Source organism: Procambarus clarkii, chromosome 18 (assembly GCF_040958095.1).
Source record: "Procambarus clarkii isolate CNS0578487 chromosome 18, FALCON_Pclarkii_2.0, whole genome shotgun sequence".
NCBI classification, from domain to species: Eukaryota; Metazoa; Arthropoda; class Malacostraca; order Decapoda; family Cambaridae; genus Procambarus; species Procambarus clarkii.
The window spans coordinates 31,760,765-31,778,823 of record NC_091167.1 but is presented as its reverse complement, the minus strand read 5'-3'; the positions used below and the strand labels follow the sequence as shown (position 1 = coordinate 31,778,823).

The following is an 18,059-nucleotide window of genomic DNA, read 5'->3' as shown; positions in this document are numbered from 1 at the left end:
TAGACAGACAAACAGACATTCTCTCTCTTATGTCCCACGCCTCTCTCTAGAGAGGCGTGGGTGTCGACCCCCTTCCACCACCTATGATACTCGTCATACACTCACCAGTCACCATGAAAAGTCACGAGCGGCATAACCTCAAAAGTCTGCCCTCCAATCTTCAACAGACAGACAGACATTCTCTCATGTAGATAGGGATAGACAACCTCGTTGTGCTTTGGGGCTCATCAAATTTCATAAATGCAAACCAAGCCGCCATGATTGAAAAAAGATGTACAGGTTTCGTAAATGTTTGATAAATCCTGGTCGAGAAAGCCAGAGAGGCCGAGGAAGCCAGAGGCCGAGTACCTTCACAAATACCAACAACATTAAAAGACCAATAATATTCAAGCCCTGGCAAATCCAAACACATTTAACACTGATTAAATAAAATAAGTGAAAAGATCGAATAAGGAACATTAGGTTCCAAACGTTTGTAAACATTTGTGATGGAATATCCTATTTTGGTAAGTGTAATACCGAGAAACATAAGAGAACAATGCAGCTGCGCGTTGTGTTCTGGTGCCTTGACTCTCTGCTCCAGCGACCACGGCTCTGAACGTGACAATGAGTGACTCTCAACATTACATCACAGGGCACTGACCTTATAAACTCTTAAAATGTCACGAGTTTAAGCATCTTGTGAGTTGTAATATTGAGACACTTCAAGCTATATTTAATTGTAATATAAGACGAACGCTTAAACTACGATAGATCACACAATCTTCTATATTAACCTGAGGGCCATCATGTCTCTAGTGGTCTCTGTGGATGCAGGTAACTTGTGAAACTTCCCCTTATTGGTCCTGAGGATTTTTTTTTTCAACTGGAATTTGAAATGTAGCCTTGATATTTATGGCTTTGGCAGGTAGGCCGTTCCGTGGGTTTATAATTCTGTTAGTTTTTGTCCTAAATTTTTGTTTCTTTGAGCTTGAAGGTGTTGCCCCGTGAATGTGTTACATTTGAGCATATAAAGAAGCGGTCTGGATTAATATCTTCTAACTGTTCAGTATTGTAAAAGCCTCGAAGGGATCAGTCCTGTACCCGTTTGGTTTGCAGTCCTGTTAGTCCAATGTTCCTCAACCGTTCTTAGTATGAGTCGACTAAGTTTTGGGATTTATGTGTTGAGCTTTTTTCAAAGCAGATATATCCTTTTGAATGTGAGCTCTCCGTCCCGGGATACAGTAGTCCAAATGAGGCGCAGCTGAGGCTTCTACAGTTGAATTACCACTTTCTTGTCCTTGAAGTTAAAGGTTCGTTTGACCATCCCTAGGGTTTGGTCGGCTTTCTTTTTACCGCCGCTCCCATTTGTCATGCAACTAACAATGACTGGAGGACGCTGACTAAATAGGTCCCTTTCTTCGTCAATCTCTTTGACTGGCCTCAGTATCGTCTTTTGCCTCCTACTTTATCGTAGATATGACAAAAAGGGTTGGCCCCAAGATGTAACCTTGCGGCACTCCCCATTCACCACATTTTTCCAGACAGCTTCATTTTTATTTAGGTTCTTTGTTGTCTTTGTTGTAACCACTGTTTTGTACATTCGAGTATTTTTACCATTGATTACATGTGTTTGTAAATCCCTTGTCAGTTCTTCATGTGGTACCTTATTAAAAGTTTTAGAGGGGGTCCATGTATACCATGTTTATTGAAAGTCCTTTGTCTAAATAGCTGGTTACCGCTTGCAAAAATGTGAGCAGGTTTGTAAAGTCGGATTTATTTATAAGGAATGAATATTGCGTTTATTTTACCAGATTGCACACTGAGAGATGATGAATAATTCCTTCCTTCAAGATTCAGTTCCTGAACCCATTATGTGCCTCTGTAATCTTTTCCACCACCGCCAACGGGATGGATATTGGGTGCATAATAAATATATTAAATGAATCAAGAAATTATCAGTCTGTCTGTCAGTTTGCATATATATATGACGTTAGGTGGATTGGTAAGTTTTCTCAGTCAGGTTGTGTCTGTCTTTATTGAAGATAGGGATGACTTTTGCATATTTCCAGTCGAGGGGAATAATGTGGACTTTCCCTTGGTCCAGAGACTTTCTGAACAGGAGTTTCAGTGGTATATACAGTTCCTCATCAGCCAGTTCCTTAACGATTTTTGGATTGAATTCCATCCACACCCTAGCCTTTCGATTGCTCAAATTCGCCCATGCTTTTCCTGATTGTTATGAACATTAAGGGTGTGAGAAACACCTACAATCAAAATTCCTCCCAATCCTAATACTTGTGGGTTCTGCAAGGACCCAAAACTTTGGAATCTCATCAAGTTTAAGAAGAATCCACTTTATGGGACGTAATGTTAGGATACGTACACCTATCTGCTATAGATTCAATTGCTATATTAATTCAGAGTTATCTGTTTGTCAGGCATCCAATTGCTAGAAGTTAAATGCACTGTGACCGGTAATGAAGGCCCACAGACACTCGGCTCACGGATACAAGACCCACGGACACAAGACCCACGGACACAAGACCCAAGGACATAAGACCCACGGACACAAGTCCAGGACACAAGTCCAACGGACACCCATACTTCGTGTTGTTAACTTTGGTGGATGGGGACAGTTATACCCTTACTCTATTCATACTTAAACACTCCACACACAGAGGTCGTCAGACCTCTGACGACACTACTTACAACAGTCGTGAAGTAACGATCGAGCGAGGGCGGCAGTGAGCGAGCGTCCTCCACAGATGCTGGGGCCTCACTGACCCCCCCTTCTGCCGCCAAATTTTGTTCAGGGGTCTGACATATAAACCACTCTGGTGACCCACATCAGTTGTTCGTGTCCCGGTGAAACAATTACATAACTGCATTAACTCGAAGAGTGATACGGATACAGTCAAGAAAAATTACCAGTTGGAATTTAATGTTGTTTTTTTCCCTTTCCAGTGGAAAAGGAAAACGGGAAAAAAGGGAAAGGAATATTACCTCCGTTGTGTTCTTAAGTCTGGTCACGAATGATGGGGAGTTGGGTGAGGGGGGGCGAGTGATGGCTGCTCTCAGGACAAGTAACTTTAGCCATAATACACCAGTCTGGCCACAGCCTACGTATGCTCGCCTTGTGCAGAGTGAGGCCTAGCTCTTGGGTTCCCTTCCTACCTCGAGGTATCTTCTACTACCGCCCATCGGATGCTTCGTTATAGCTACTCCTCAAGCTGTTGGGGAAAGTTTTATGTATCGACCTCTTCTTACATTTCGAAGCAGCCCACTACAGTCGCCTAACTCCCGGGTTCGTGTTTACTGCTAGGTGAACAGAGGCATCAGTTACGGGCTCACTATAGCCCGTGCTACATGGACATTTGAGTCTCGAGGAGCTAAATCGAAAACAACAACAACAGAGGCATCAGGTGTAAAGACGTGCCCAAATGGTTCGCCCTGACCGGGAATTGAACTCGAATCTAACCGGTTGTGAGCCGACTGCGTTACCTTTTCTCCTTCAAATATTGCCTCTCGCTAAAGACACACTGTTCCTTTCCCTCCGCACCTTGTATGTTGTGATCATGTTTCCTCTGTTTTAATAGTTTCCAGTGAAATTAGATATAGTTCTCTTAATTTTCACTTCTGAAGAATATCTGGTATTTCTCTATTTTCCTTCGGCGCTTTAGGAGGCGTGGGTTTCATTATGATGCTGCATACCATAGAGATGATCTAACAGACTGTGGCGTATAGTATTCTGCATGATTCCTTCCTTAGGCTCCCGTAGGCCGCGGGTATGTTGAGCTTCTCCGCCTCGCTCGCTGACGATAGCGTTTGTGTGTGATTCTAGATTGATTGATTGATGAAGATTAAGCCACCCAAAAGGTGGCACGGGCACGAATAGCCCGTAAGTGGTGGCCCTTTTGAGCCATTACCAGTATCAATAGATGATACTGGAGATCTGTGGAGGTGCGACTGCACCCTGCGTGACGGGAGATGTCTCCCGTGGTGATTCTAGCGCAATAGACCATTAATGAAGTCCAGCCCCGAACACCTATTCCTTCCTAAGCTTGCAGCTGCCTCTCTTCTTCACTTACTTGTCATTTACTGGAGTTCCAATTTAGTGGCCATTTATTTGAGCAGTCATGCAATTTGCATGGATTATCTTGCACATCTGCTCTATCCTCATTCACCACAAATCCACTTCATCCTCATAAAACTGATATGTAGGAATCTAGTTCTTCAAGCAGGTGGTTCACATAGACCAAGAACAATAAGGCTTCAAAGGACCGAGCTTTTGGGACCCCCATTTATTATCTCTTCTGACTTGTATTCCTCTCTCTCTCTCTCTCTGTACAATACAATACAATACAATACAATTTTATTTAGGTAAGGTACATACATACAATAAATATTTACAAGGATTGTTTAACTTATAGGTATAGCTAGTACATACAGTGCCTAAAGCCACTATTACGCAAAGCGTTTCGGGCATCGCAAAGCGTTTCGGGCATCTCTCTCTCTCTCTCTCTCTCTCTCTCTCTCTCTCTCTCTCTCTCTCTCTCTCTCTCTCTCTCTCTCTCTCTCTCTCTCTCTCTCTCTCTCTCTCTCTCTCTCTCTCTCTCTCTCTCTCTCTCTCCATGACTGTTTACTCCCCGATGGGTATTCTTGCACTTAGGCAAGTACAGTTGTTGCTGGTCCAGCCTGCGTCTTTGTTTTGCACAAGATTTGCAAAGCATTGAGGAAAAAAGTATTGAGAACTGCAAGGAAAATTAAGTCCGCCCTCATCTATATAAGTGCATGTTTCCTCATCTGTTCGTTTGGCGACACTTGTCACATTAAGTGACGTTAGGTTAAGGTTTACAAGTCATCAGCGTTACGTTCTCTAAGTGCAGACGAGGAGTCACAATAACGTGGCTGAAATATGTTGACCAGACCACACACTAGGAAGTGAAGAGGCGACGACGTTTCGGTCCGTCCTGGACCATTCTTAAGTCGATTTTGGTCTCTACAATCGACTTGAGATTGGTCCAGGACGGACCGAAACGTCGTCGCCTCTAGTTTGAGGATAAGCCGAGTAAGGAAAGACTATAGGAGACAGTAGCTACGAGCATTATGAAACAATCATAAGACATACCCAAGGTCTAATTCAACTTCATCCTTGCTGCATGCTAATTTGGTTGCTATGTCTGTGTCATCATGATGAGTTATATTTATATGTGATACAAAAGGTATTATAAACCCTTTATTCTGTGCAGTGAGAATTTATAATTGCTATTATGAGTTTTTTGCTGTCGATCGTGCAGACGTTTTCGAGTGCTTGAAGAGCAGACTTTGAGTCACACACTCCTTCTCAAGTGTTTGTCCTGTCCAAGAGTTGCAGAAAATAACACAATGAACCTAAATCTTCCATCGTCAGCTGTCAAGACGCAAGTTTCCCTACCAGGAAAATCCTTCGGCTTTACCTGGACCAAAGACAATAAGGAAATGCACAACAAACAGTGTGAAACTATACTTACCTACGCGGAAACAAAGCCAAGGGCAGGTTTGTTTGGTCGGGCAACCCCACTGTTTACGTCAGGCAAACACTGAGATTCTCGGCATATGAAAATATTTGACAGGGATTTTAGTTCAGTTTCTCCAGCTTTAAGGATCATTTCATATATATATATATATATATATATATATATATATATATATATATATATATATATATATATATATATATATATATATGACAAATATTTTCCATTTTTAATATTTCAATGCAAAAGCAAATTTGCCATAAGATGTGAAAAATTTAAAATTTCACTTCATTTACAAAATCAGGGATAATTGCTTAACATGCCAAGGCATTATCTCTCAAACACATCGCTGGAAAATAATGATGGTCCAGTATTTATCATCACTTAAATTGTAAGCTGAATGGTTTTTTAAATTTATGTCAACAAAAGTAAGATTCATTTACACAACTGCACACCTGTTCAGCCCGAATTGCTACAATTTGTTCACACATTGTTTTGAACAAAGACCTTTCTCTTTACCAACAGTCAGACGGAAGTTGCTGGCGCTTTTAAAGCTTCATCACTACCTCAGAGAAACATGAAACATTTATAAAAAAGAGAAAGAAAAATCAGAAACTTTCGTATGTGCATTTTGGTCTTTCCTAGGCCGATTGAAGCCTAATGCCGAAAACTGCATTTTTACGGTGCGCTTATAGCTAGCCCCATGAAAAAAGTCATTCTAGCTGAAAATGATAGTTAGGAGCAACTGTCTAAGACTGGTGGCCAATCTAGGTCACTTTTTTCTTGGCGTCTTCGGATATTTGGCGCCGAAGGTTCCTGTAGTTGACCTTGATATTTGGGAGTCAGGAAATGCTGCTGATTAAATGCTAGTACGAAAGCTGTTCTGGAATTTGTTTTACATTTTTTATCAGGACGCGTAAACTGATCCCACTGGTCTGTACCCAAGACGGTCGTCTTGACAGATGTGCACACTAACGATGGAAGGTTACTTACGCACACGAACTAAGTGTATCTAAACTTTGACCTTTGACAAGCCGCCGGCTTACTGTCACAGCCCCCCCCCCCCCTTGAAATTACCCCTCAGGTAAATTCAGGTAAACACCTGAACCTAACTCAAACAATTTTACCTTGCAGCAGCAGGGTGTAGTGATGATTAAGATCGACTCTGGGCATATGCGATGGTATCATATAAGTATTTTTTTAACACACGTTTAAGTATATTCATTGTATATATATATATATATATATATATATATATATATATATATATATATATATATATATATATATATATATATATATATATATATATATATATATATATATATATATATATATATATATATATATATATATATATATATATATATATATATATATATATATGCGAACAAGCCTGAATGGTCCCCAGGACTATATGCGAATGAAAACTCACACCCCAGAAGTGACTCGAACCCATACTCCCAGAAGCAACGCAACTGGTAACTACAGGGCGCCTTAATCCGCTTGACCATCACGGCCGTCAAAAGGAAGTGATAGCCGAGGCTATTTGAGCCACTTCCCCGACGGCAACTCGGATGGTAATCTTGGGCATAGCATTTCACCAAATCACCTCATTCTTTGGGGCACACGTGAGGAACACAAATGCGAACAAGCCTGAATGGTCCCCAGGACTATATGCGAATGAAAACTCACACCCCAGAAGTGACTCGAACCCATACTCCCAGAAGCAACGCAACTGGTAACTACAGGGCGCCTTAATCCGCTTGACCATCACGGCCGTCAAAAGGAAGTGATAGCCGAGGCTATTTGAGCCACTTCCCCGACGGCAACTCGGATGGTAATCTTGGGCATAGCATTTCACCAAATCACCTCATTCTTTGGGGCACACGTGAGGAACACAAATGCGAACAAGCCTGAATGGTCCCCAGGACTATATGCGAATGAAAACTCACACCCCAGAAGTGACTCGAACCCATACTCCCAGAAGCAACGCAACTGGTAACTACAGGGCGCCTTAATCCGCTTGACCATCACGGCCGTCAAAAGGAAGTGATAGCCGAGGCTATTTGAGCCACTTCCCCGACGGCAACTCGGATGGTAATCTTGGGCATAGCATTTCACCAAATCACCTCATTCTTTGGGGCACACGTGAGGAACACAAATGCGAACAAGCCTGAATGGTCCCCAGGACTATATGCGAATGAAAACTCACACCCCAGAAGTGACTCGAACCCATACTCCCAGAAGCAACGCAACTGGTAACTACAGGGCGCCTTAATCCGCTTGACCATCACGGCCGTCAAAAGGAAGTGATAGCCGAGGCTATTTGAGCCACTTCCCCGACGGCAACTCGGATGGTAATCTTGGGCATAGCATTTCACCAAATCACCTCATTCTTTGGGGCACACGTGAGGAACACAAATGCGAACAAGCCTGAATGGTCCCCAGGACTATATGCGAATGAAAACTCACACCCCAGAAGTGACTCGAACCCATACTCCCAGAAGCAACGCAACTGGTAACTACAGGGCGCCTTAATCCGCTTGACCATCACGGCCGTCAAAAGGAAGTGATAGCCGAGGCTATTTGAGCCACTTCCCCGACGGCAACTCGGATGGTAATCTTGGGCATAGCATTTCACCAAATCACCTCATTCTTTGGGGCACACGTGAGGAACACAAATGCGAACAAGCCTGAATGGTCCCCAGGACTATATGCGAATGAAAACTCACACCCCAGAAGTGACTCGAACCCATACTCCCAGAAGCAACGCAACTGGTAACTACAGGGCGCCTTAATCCGCTTGACCATCACGGCCGTCAAAAGGAAGTGATAGCCGAGGCTATTTGAGCCACTTCCCCGACGGCAACTCGGATGGTTGCCGTCGGGAAGTTTCATTCGCATATAGTCCTGGGGACCATTCAGGCTTGTTCGCATTTGTGTTCCTCACGTGTGCCCCAAAGAATGAGGTGATTTGGTGAAATGCTATGCCCAAGATTACCATCCGAGTTGCCGTCGGGGAAGTGGCTCAAATAGCCTCGGCTATCACTTCCTTTTGACGGCCGTGATGGTCAAGCGGATTAAGGCGCCCTGTAGTTACCAGTTGCGTTGCTTCTGGGAGTATGGGTTCGAGTCACTTCTGGGGTGTGAGTTTTCATTCGCATATAGTCCTGGGGACCATTCAGGCTTGTTCGCATTTGTGTTCCTCACGTGTGCCCCAAAGAATGAGGTGATTTGGTGAAATGCTATGCCCAAGATTACCATCCGAGTTGCCGTCGGGGAAGTGGCTCAAATAGCCTCGGCTATCACTTCCTTTTGACGGCCGTGATGGTCAAGCGGATTAAGGCGCCCTGTAGTTACCAGTTGCGTTGCTTCTGGGAGTATGGGTTCGAGTCACTTCTGGGGTGTGAGTTTTCATTCGCATATAGTCCTGGGGACCATTCAGGCTTGTTCGCATTTGTGTTCCTCACGTGTGCCCCAAAGAATGAGGTGATTTGGTGAAATGCTATGCCCAAGATTACCATCCGAGTTGCCGTCGGGGAAGTGGCTCAAATAGCCTCGGCTATCACTTCCTTTTGACGGCCGTGATGGTCAAGCGGATTAAGGCGCCCTGTAGTTACCAGTTGCGTTGCTTCTGGGAGTATGGGTTCGAGTCACTTCTGGGGTGTGAGTTTTCATTCGCATATAGTCCTGGGGACCATTCAGGCTTGTTCGCATTTGTGTTCCTCACGTGTGCCCCAAAGAATGAGGTGATTTGGTGAAATGCTATGCCCAAGATTACCATCCGAGTTGCCGTCGGGGAAGTGGCTCAAATAGCCTCGGCTATCACTTCCTTTTGACGGCCGTGATGGTCAAGCGGATTAAGGCGCCCTGTAGTTACCAGTTGCGTTGCTTCTGGGAGTATGGGTTCGAGTCACTTCTGGGGTGTGAGTTTTCATTCGCATATAGTCCTGGGGACCATTCAGGCTTGTTCGCATTTGTGTTCCTCACGTGTGCCCCAAAGAATGAGGTGATTTGGTGAAATGCTATGCCCAAGATTACCATCCGAGTTGCCGTCGGGGAAGTGGCTCAAATAGCCTCGGCTATCACTTCCTTTTGACGGCCGTGATGGTCAAGCGGATTAAGGCGCCCTGTAGTTACCAGTTGCGTTGCTTCTGGGAGTATGGGTTCGAGTCACTTCTGGGGTGTGAGTTTTCATTCGCATATAGTCCTGGGGACCATTCAGGCTTGTTCGCATTTGTGTTCCTCACGTGTGCCCCAAAGAATGAGGTGATTTGGTGAAATGCTATGCCCAAGATTACCATCCGAGTTGCCGTCGGGGAAGTGGCTCAAATAGCCTCGGCTATCACTTCCTTTTGACGGCCGTGATGGTCAAGCGGATTAAGGCGCCCTGTAGTTACCAGTTGCGTTGCTTCTGGGAGTATGGGTTCGAGTCACTTCTGGGGTGTGAGTTTTCATTCGCATATAGTCCTGGGGACCATTCAGGCTTGTTCGCATTTGTGTTCCTCACGTGTGCCCCAAAGAATGAGGTGATTTGGTGAAATGCTATGCCCAAGATTACCATCCGAGTTGCCGTCGGGGAAGTGGCTCAAATAGCCTCGGCTATCACTTCCTTTTGACGGCCGTGATGGTCAAGCGGATTAAGGCGCCCTGTAGTTACCAGTTGCGTTGCTTCTGGGAGTATGGGTTCGAGTCACTTCTGGGGTGTGAGTTTTCATATTCATATATATATATATATATATATATATATATATATATGACAATATCAGACCACGGAGGAAAAATGAAACAGGAAATTTCCTTAAGTACTTTCGTATATTAAATACATCTTCAGAAGGTGACCTTCTGAAGATGTATTTAATATACGAAAGTACTTAAGGAAATTTCCTGTTTCATTTTTCCTCCGTGGTCTGACATTGTCACATTCTTAATCACGTGTTTATTTTCGTGATATACACACACACACATATATATATATATATATATATATATATATATATATATATATATATATATATATATATATATATGTATGTATATATAATATATATATATATATATATATATATATATATATAATATATATATATATATATATATATATATATATATATATATATATATATATATATATATTATATATATAGTGCTTACATTGGTATGACAAAATTTTCTTTGTTGCTAAACAGTTAGTTTAGTTCATTTATTATGCACCCCATACCCATCTTGTGGGCGGTAGTGGAAAAAGTTACAGAGGCACTTAATGGGCTCAGGGACTGACCCCCACAATTAATTTAGCTAAGCAAGTTACAATTTTGATGAGCTAGTTACACAATTCAATACACATCGTCAATGGGTTCGAGATTGACCACAAATACACATATTGCGAATTCTGAAAGTTCAAAATGAACCTGACATATAAGGTATATGAGAGATTTCTTAACATAAGTACATGGTACATGGTTATGCAGCTGGCCTGAATTAAATGATGGGTTACAGAGCTTGTATCAAGAGCTAGTTATGTGATTAAAATTCCCGCCTCGCTGGATGATTAGTAGCCTGCACTGGCAAATTTTGGGTAGATTATGAGAATATCCCCTAGAACATGGAAGGGAATATGTTACTAAAAAGCTACAGATATCTCATATAGCAACCTGTTCTCCAGTAATCATAATACCGTATCTATAACTATAACTATTAACACCTATAACTAGCGTTTCTGCCCGAAACGCTTTGCGTAATAGTGGCTTTAGGCATTGTATGTACTAGCTCTATCTATAAAGCCAACAAACTTTGTAAAATCTCTTTATGTATGTACCTTACCTAAATAAAATTATTATTATTATTATTATTATTATTATTATTATTATTATTATTATTATTATTATTATTATTATGGATGTAATGTCTCAAATACGGATTTTTGTATCCCCTGAAAAGTCTCCGTTTTCTACTATGAGAATTTTAAACGGCATAACAAAAACTGGAACAGACTAACCATGAACTATCTCACCTATCTTTTTTTTAACCTTAATTTACTCGAGGGGCCACTAACACGTTTAGCGGCCTCGACGAGGACAGGAAGCCGGCGGCTTGTCCTGATGATTTGTTCAAGCCGGATTTTAAAGTTCAGCAGAGTTCTGGCATTTACGGTTTCTTCAGGTAGGCAGTTCCATGGGTTTATAATCCAATGCTAGACTTAATTCCTAGGCCTAACATACACAATTTTAGCACACATGTTTATTACAATTTTCAGCGCATACTTTTTATACTGTATACCAACTATTTATAATACAATATTGTTATAACTTGAGAATACTCTTTGTTTAGGACAAAGGTTCACTTGCCTGTTTACATGTAGACTAAAGGAAGGTACAGAAGCACTAAGTGTGCCACTCTCTATGGTGTATAACAGATCTCTGGAAACAGGAGACCTACCAGAAAGTTGGAAGGCAGCTAAAGTAGTCCCAATATACAAGAAGGGCGACAGGCAAGAGGCACTGAACTACAGGCCAGTTTCCCTAACTTGTATACCATGCAAGGTGATGGAGAAGATCGTGAGGAAAAGGCTCATAGAGCATCTGGAGGGAAATAACTTTGTAACACACCACCAACATGGGTTCAGAGATGGTAAATCGTGCCTCACAGGTTTAATAAAATTCTATGACCAGTCATAGAATTTAGAATCCAGGTCATCCTGTAGAGACTACAGGATGACCTGGACAAACTGGAGGAATAGTCTAGAAAATGGCTGCTAAAAATTAACTCAGGAAAGTGTAAGGTAATAAAATTAGGCGAAGGGAGCAGGAGGCTGAACACAAGGTACCATCTGGGAGGTGAAATCCTGCAAGAGTCAAATAGAGAGAAAGATCTAGGGGGTTGATATCACACCGAACCTGTCCCCAGAGGCCCACATCAAAAGGATATCATCAGCGGCATATGCTAAACTGGCCAACATAAGAACTGCCTTTAGAAATTTGTGTAAGGAATCGTTCAGGACTCTGTATACCACTTATGTCAGACCAATCCTGGAATATGCAGCTCCAGCCTGGAATCCGTGCCTAGTTAAACACAAGACAAAGTTAGAGAAGATTCAGCGGTATGCCACCAGGCTCATCCCGGAACTGAGAGGTATGAGCTACGAGGAAAGGCTAAAGGAGTTGAACCTCACGTCCCTGGAAAACAGAAGAGTAAGGGGAGACATGATAACCACCTACAAAATCCTCAGAGGAATTGACAGGGTGGACAAAGACAAACTCTTCAGCACGGGTGGGACACGAACAAGGGGACACAGGTGGAAACTTAGTACCCAAATGAGCCACAGAGACATTAGAAAGAATTTTTCAGTGTCAGAGTAGTTAATAAATGGAATGCACTAGGCAGTGATGTAGTGGAGGCTGACTCCATACACAGTTTCAAATGTAGATATGATAGAGCCCAGTAGGCTCAGGAATCTGTACACCAGTTGATTGACAGTTGAGAGGCGGGACCAAAGAGACAAAGCTCAACCCCCGCAAGCACAATTAGGTGAGCACAATTAGGTGAGTACTATTTCTGGAACCGTAATATGCAATCAGACCATCACAAATATCTAGATAACAATCCATATGGTTTGAGGCTGGTGTTTGGTTTCTCTTGATAATAGATTTGATCTGATAACGGGTTTAAACACTGTATTATTATTATTATTATTATTATTATTATTATTATTATTATTATTATTATTATTATTATTATTATTACTATTGTTATTATTATATGTTTATGGTAACTATGAAGCCTAGGTCCTGAAACACTCTTGACCACAATCTAATTAATATCAGTACAGTTTTAATCTCGTTCAGTCTAACCATGTATAGATGGGAAGGGTGGTCGGCATTGCCTAAAAAGGATGCCTCTAGGCATTATTGTGAAACTAAAACCGCAGGAAAAAAGAAAGAAAAGCTCTCCATAACCTGGTGCGTTGAATGATTGACGCGACATCTCACGAGACTTACAAATATGGCATTAGTGTTACCTTTGAATAAGGTCAATCCGTTTGTGTGCCTCTCAGCGCCCTCGATTTCAGATCGCAGTCAACAGCATTTGACATTTCCAAGGTGATTTGACTTGTAACTCACTGTCACGTGATAAGGCAAGCTATTATTCATTTTTTCCCCGGTGTTTCAATGACTAGGATGTGGTTTTTAAATAATCTTTTATGCCCATCACGGGAAAGTGCTCTTTAGCTTGTTTCTGACATTTGTAGAGAGTATTTATAAATGTTTAGGGGTAAGGTTTTTATAAATGTCAAGGGTTTGAACTTATAGTGTGGGTTTTAAATTTCTTGTTTTCGTATTGGAACCTTATAGCTTTAATTTTTTAGCTTCGCGTTTTAAACCTTCTTCCTTTTCCCGCCTCCTCTATCTTTTCCAGCCATGAGATTGTCATTTTTTTTCTTAACTTTCAAAATATCAATCTCCCCTGTTTCCCCGACATTCGGATTACCTTTCTCCACCTTTTCTCGAACTTCGAACTATCAATTTCCTTCATTTCAAACTTTACTTCAACTCCTCGACTTCTATATATTGTCATACATGTTCTAACTTACTATATTTTCCAATATTCTGCACCTCCCAGTTAACCAACACCTAGGTTCTATATACTAACTGCACCGACGGTTCTATAATGACCTACATAAAAACATGTCTGACTGAGAAACGACAGCATGACTGCTCAATATTGTGAGTGTAAGAAGAAGTCAGTGGGCCAGACCTCAATTAAATTGTCATTAGTATAGGTACTTGTATCATTATTTTTATTTTTATTACATTATAATTTGGATTATTTATATTATTTTAGCTTCGTTATTCAAGATTGAAGTAAACTCTCTCTCTCTCTCTCTCTCTCTCTCTCTCTCTCTCTCTCTCTCTCTCTCTCTCTCTCTCTCTCTCTCTCTCTCTCTCTCTCTCTCTCTCTCTCTCTCTCTCTCTCTCTCTCTCTCTCTCTCTCTCTCTCTCTCTCTCTCTCTCTCTCTCTCTCTCTCTCTCTCTCTCTCTCTCTCTCTCTCTCTCTCTCTCTCTCTGTATATAATATGATGCTTATCTTTTTGTATTATCAATTTATAATATTATCATTGTATAATTATATAGGTATATTCTTATTACTCCCCTTATTATGAAGCCAAGGTAACTATTATGATTATTTTTATTACAGTTATTGATACATTATATATAATTTTAATAATTTGTTAAGATATAGAAATACTAAATGTGACAGTATTTGTGAATTATATTTGAAGAAACTATGTCAAAAGGCCTAACATTTTACAGCCGCGGGGGGGGGGCATAAACTGTCACCCGGGCCTAAGATTCTACAGGTATGTGGAGGCATAACTGTCACCCGGGCCTAACTGTCTACAGGTATGTGGAGGCATACCTGTCACCCGGGCCTAACTGTCTACAGTCAATGTGTCTTTTGTAACACCTTTGATCTACGGTCCATCTAGTACGTTTCAATATTTAATTTCCTTTATTTCCGTCTAGCTAAGCTTTATTGAGCAGATAGCTTTACTGATATTTTCAACAAAACAACACAAATTATAGTCAATAATTTCCAATTAAATTAGTGCAGCTTTTGGAGTAGGAAAGTGCCAAGCCAACTGAACCCCAATGATGCAATGGTTCTCTTTTATGTTCTATTATATGACCTTCCACCACTACTCCCCGGGTTTGGGGGGGGGGTCTAGATCTTGACCTTAATTAGCCTGGTCTATGATTCAGTTCTGCACTATTTAAGCAGATATGTCGACATCATCCACCTTGACTTGGGCTATAAAGTTTTAGCTTGACATTTAATCTATACTATGTAATCTAATTAATTAGATTTGTCCTTAATTAGTACGAACTTCTTGCCTAACAGTGAGAAATTACTGAATTTCAGACAAAATTAATTATTCAACACACACACACACACACACACACACACACACACACACACACACACACACACACATAGAAGAACTAACTACATACAAGACAATCTCACTTACCGCTCAAAAGGGCGAATAGTAAATAATAGGTACACATATTAACGCACAAATTAAAAAAAAAGATTAATAATTAATTTACTCGTTTAGTATGAAGAATACATCAAATTATGTTTCTACAAAATTACATCGCCTTGCTAAACCCGTAATAGTGTAATTTAATCTTTACTGAGATGCTTTTGAATAGTAATTTTTTCCCCGAGTAATTTTTTTGTTAATTAACACCTTTAGATACATCTGCATTTGTGTATCTACCCTAGGCTATATGAAGGGGAGTACAGAGTATATTAAAAAAAACTAACTACGTGATGCTAAAAATTTTCACCACACAGGATGGTTAATTATACAAAGGCATGTGATCAGTAGCCAGCAGTGGCAAATTTTGGGCGCATTATGATGATATCCTCAAGAACACGGGAGTGAATAAGGTCATTTCAAAGCTCTAGGTACCTCGTGCCAACGGGTCTGAATGGTCTAATAACTGGACATTCGGTGATGTAGTGTGGGAGATCATGACGCAGTTCCTACTCACAAAGTTTGCACCTGGAGTGCTCAGGATTGGGAAACTCGTCGCCTGTAGCCACCTGCCACGGGTAACGGTAAGCCAACCTGATCCTGGCAACCACTGTGTCGTACAGTCTGGTCGACGCTTTGTGCAGCCTATAAATATAGGTTTCAGACCTGAACAAATTATAGCTTTTTATACTGTTCAGGTCGTTGGGAGTCGGTAATTTCTCTCCTATCAGACCTGAGTGTTTGGAACAATATAGTCTTGACAGCAGAGATCATTATCCATTATCAAAAGTAGCATTTAGGATTCTCCAACTTCCTCTACTGCTTTCTCAATGATATTCTATACATAAAAGCTTGATTTCATCCTGTAAACAATTATTCCTATTATTTAAGAGAAAGGTGGCTATTTTGTGAGCGCATTATAGAAATGGGGCGAGGTATATATCAATAATGACTTAGGAAATGGTTAGAATAGCTTAAACGTTCGTTAGGATACAATAAGCTACGTTACACAAAACCTTAAATACCGTTTTCAATATAGTTCCTTGGCACTTTCGGTTCGATTTTTATTTAATGGAGACTTTTTTTTATACGTTTCGTTTAGTTAAAAATCACTGTAGGCAGAATGTTCTCTGGCAGCTCGAAGCATTTACAGCGTTAAGACAATAACAAAACAATAGTTCATTTTCGTCAACTTTAACAATATAGATCAATTATTTCACAGCATTGTGCTCATAAAAGTTAACGTTTCAGTATTTAACATAGGCAATTTTTGTCCTTTATTATTTATTTATTTATTTATGTATTTATTTATGTATTTATTTATTTATATATTATTATTTTTTATTTTTTTTTTTTGGGGGGGGGGGCAGTTCATAACTGTTGAGAATTGTCCGGCCATGAACGAGCACGTTACTTTGTTAACATTACTTTCCAAGGACGACACTTTCCCTGAGCGTCTGGCCGAAACTTTCCCTATAAAACACTTTTCCTTGTCGACAGTTTCACTGGAAAACACTTTCCTTTATCGCCACTTTCCCTCAGAGCGCCACAAACTTTCATAGATCACTGTTATACAATTAAATTTATATAATAATAATAATAATAATAATAATAATAATAATAATAATTATTATTATTATTATTATTATTATTATTATTATTATATTATTATTATTATTATTATTATTATTATTATTATTAATTATAATAATCACTAATAACTCAAAAAAAAATATTCGAATTAAACTACGAACAGCTGCCCATGTGCTCTTGGTATTTAATGTGCAAAAAAAAAAATATATCTTTAACTATATTTGCAACTTTATTATATGTGGGCATGGAGCTGATAATATGAATTAAATCAAGTGTGTGCACTTAGTTTCGGAGAACTTTGTCTATCAGTAATATTGAGGTACACTTACTTTTATAGCAGCAGCTGAAGCGATGTAACGATTGATGATTGATGAAGTTTAAGCTACCCAAAAGGTGGCATGAATAGCGATGTACAACACTTACCCGGCACTTATATATATGTGGAAATGAGTGACGATCTCAGACCATTTACTCGGCCATCCGTCCAGTGTCACTTTTCAGAGAGCACTGTAGCGGCGGCGTCGGGTCCTTGAACACTGTACCGGCCTGGCAGTAGGCGTGTGGAGGGTCGCGCTGCCAGCCTAGTTATATAAGGCTATACTTAGGACGGCAAAATATATATTGAGACTCGAATTTTCGAATTCAAATGCCGCACACTGAATAGAGGCACTTTAGAGGTTGTTGTTTTTACTATCGGTAAATTATACCGCCCACAAGATGGGTATGGGGTGCACGATAAATAAGCTAACCCAACTAAATTAGACCGGGTGTCACACGGTGTTAATAATTAGGGAACATGTAGAATTTATCCTCGTCTAAATTAGACGACACGCGGCCAAGTTATTGATTGATTGATGAACATTAAGCCATCCAAGAGGCGAGTCTGTAAAGCCTAGTATGATGTGATACCCTTCACCCCTAAG

At 40.7% G+C, this 18,059-nt stretch overlaps 1 protein-coding gene across 1 annotated transcript in view; it reads right to left on the bottom strand.

Moving 5' to 3' along the window:
* The window catches only part of LOC123754383 (alkaline phosphatase), a 68,212-nt gene extending 50,588 nt beyond the window's left edge, over nucleotides 1–17,624 (bottom strand). Inside the window, exon 1 of the mRNA XM_045736748.2 lies at nucleotides 17,466–17,624. The gene's annotated coding sequence lies outside the window, so the exon portion shown is untranslated. The remainder of the gene's footprint in view (nucleotides 1–17,465) is intronic.
* Between the last annotated feature and the right edge of the window lie 435 nt (nucleotides 17,625–18,059).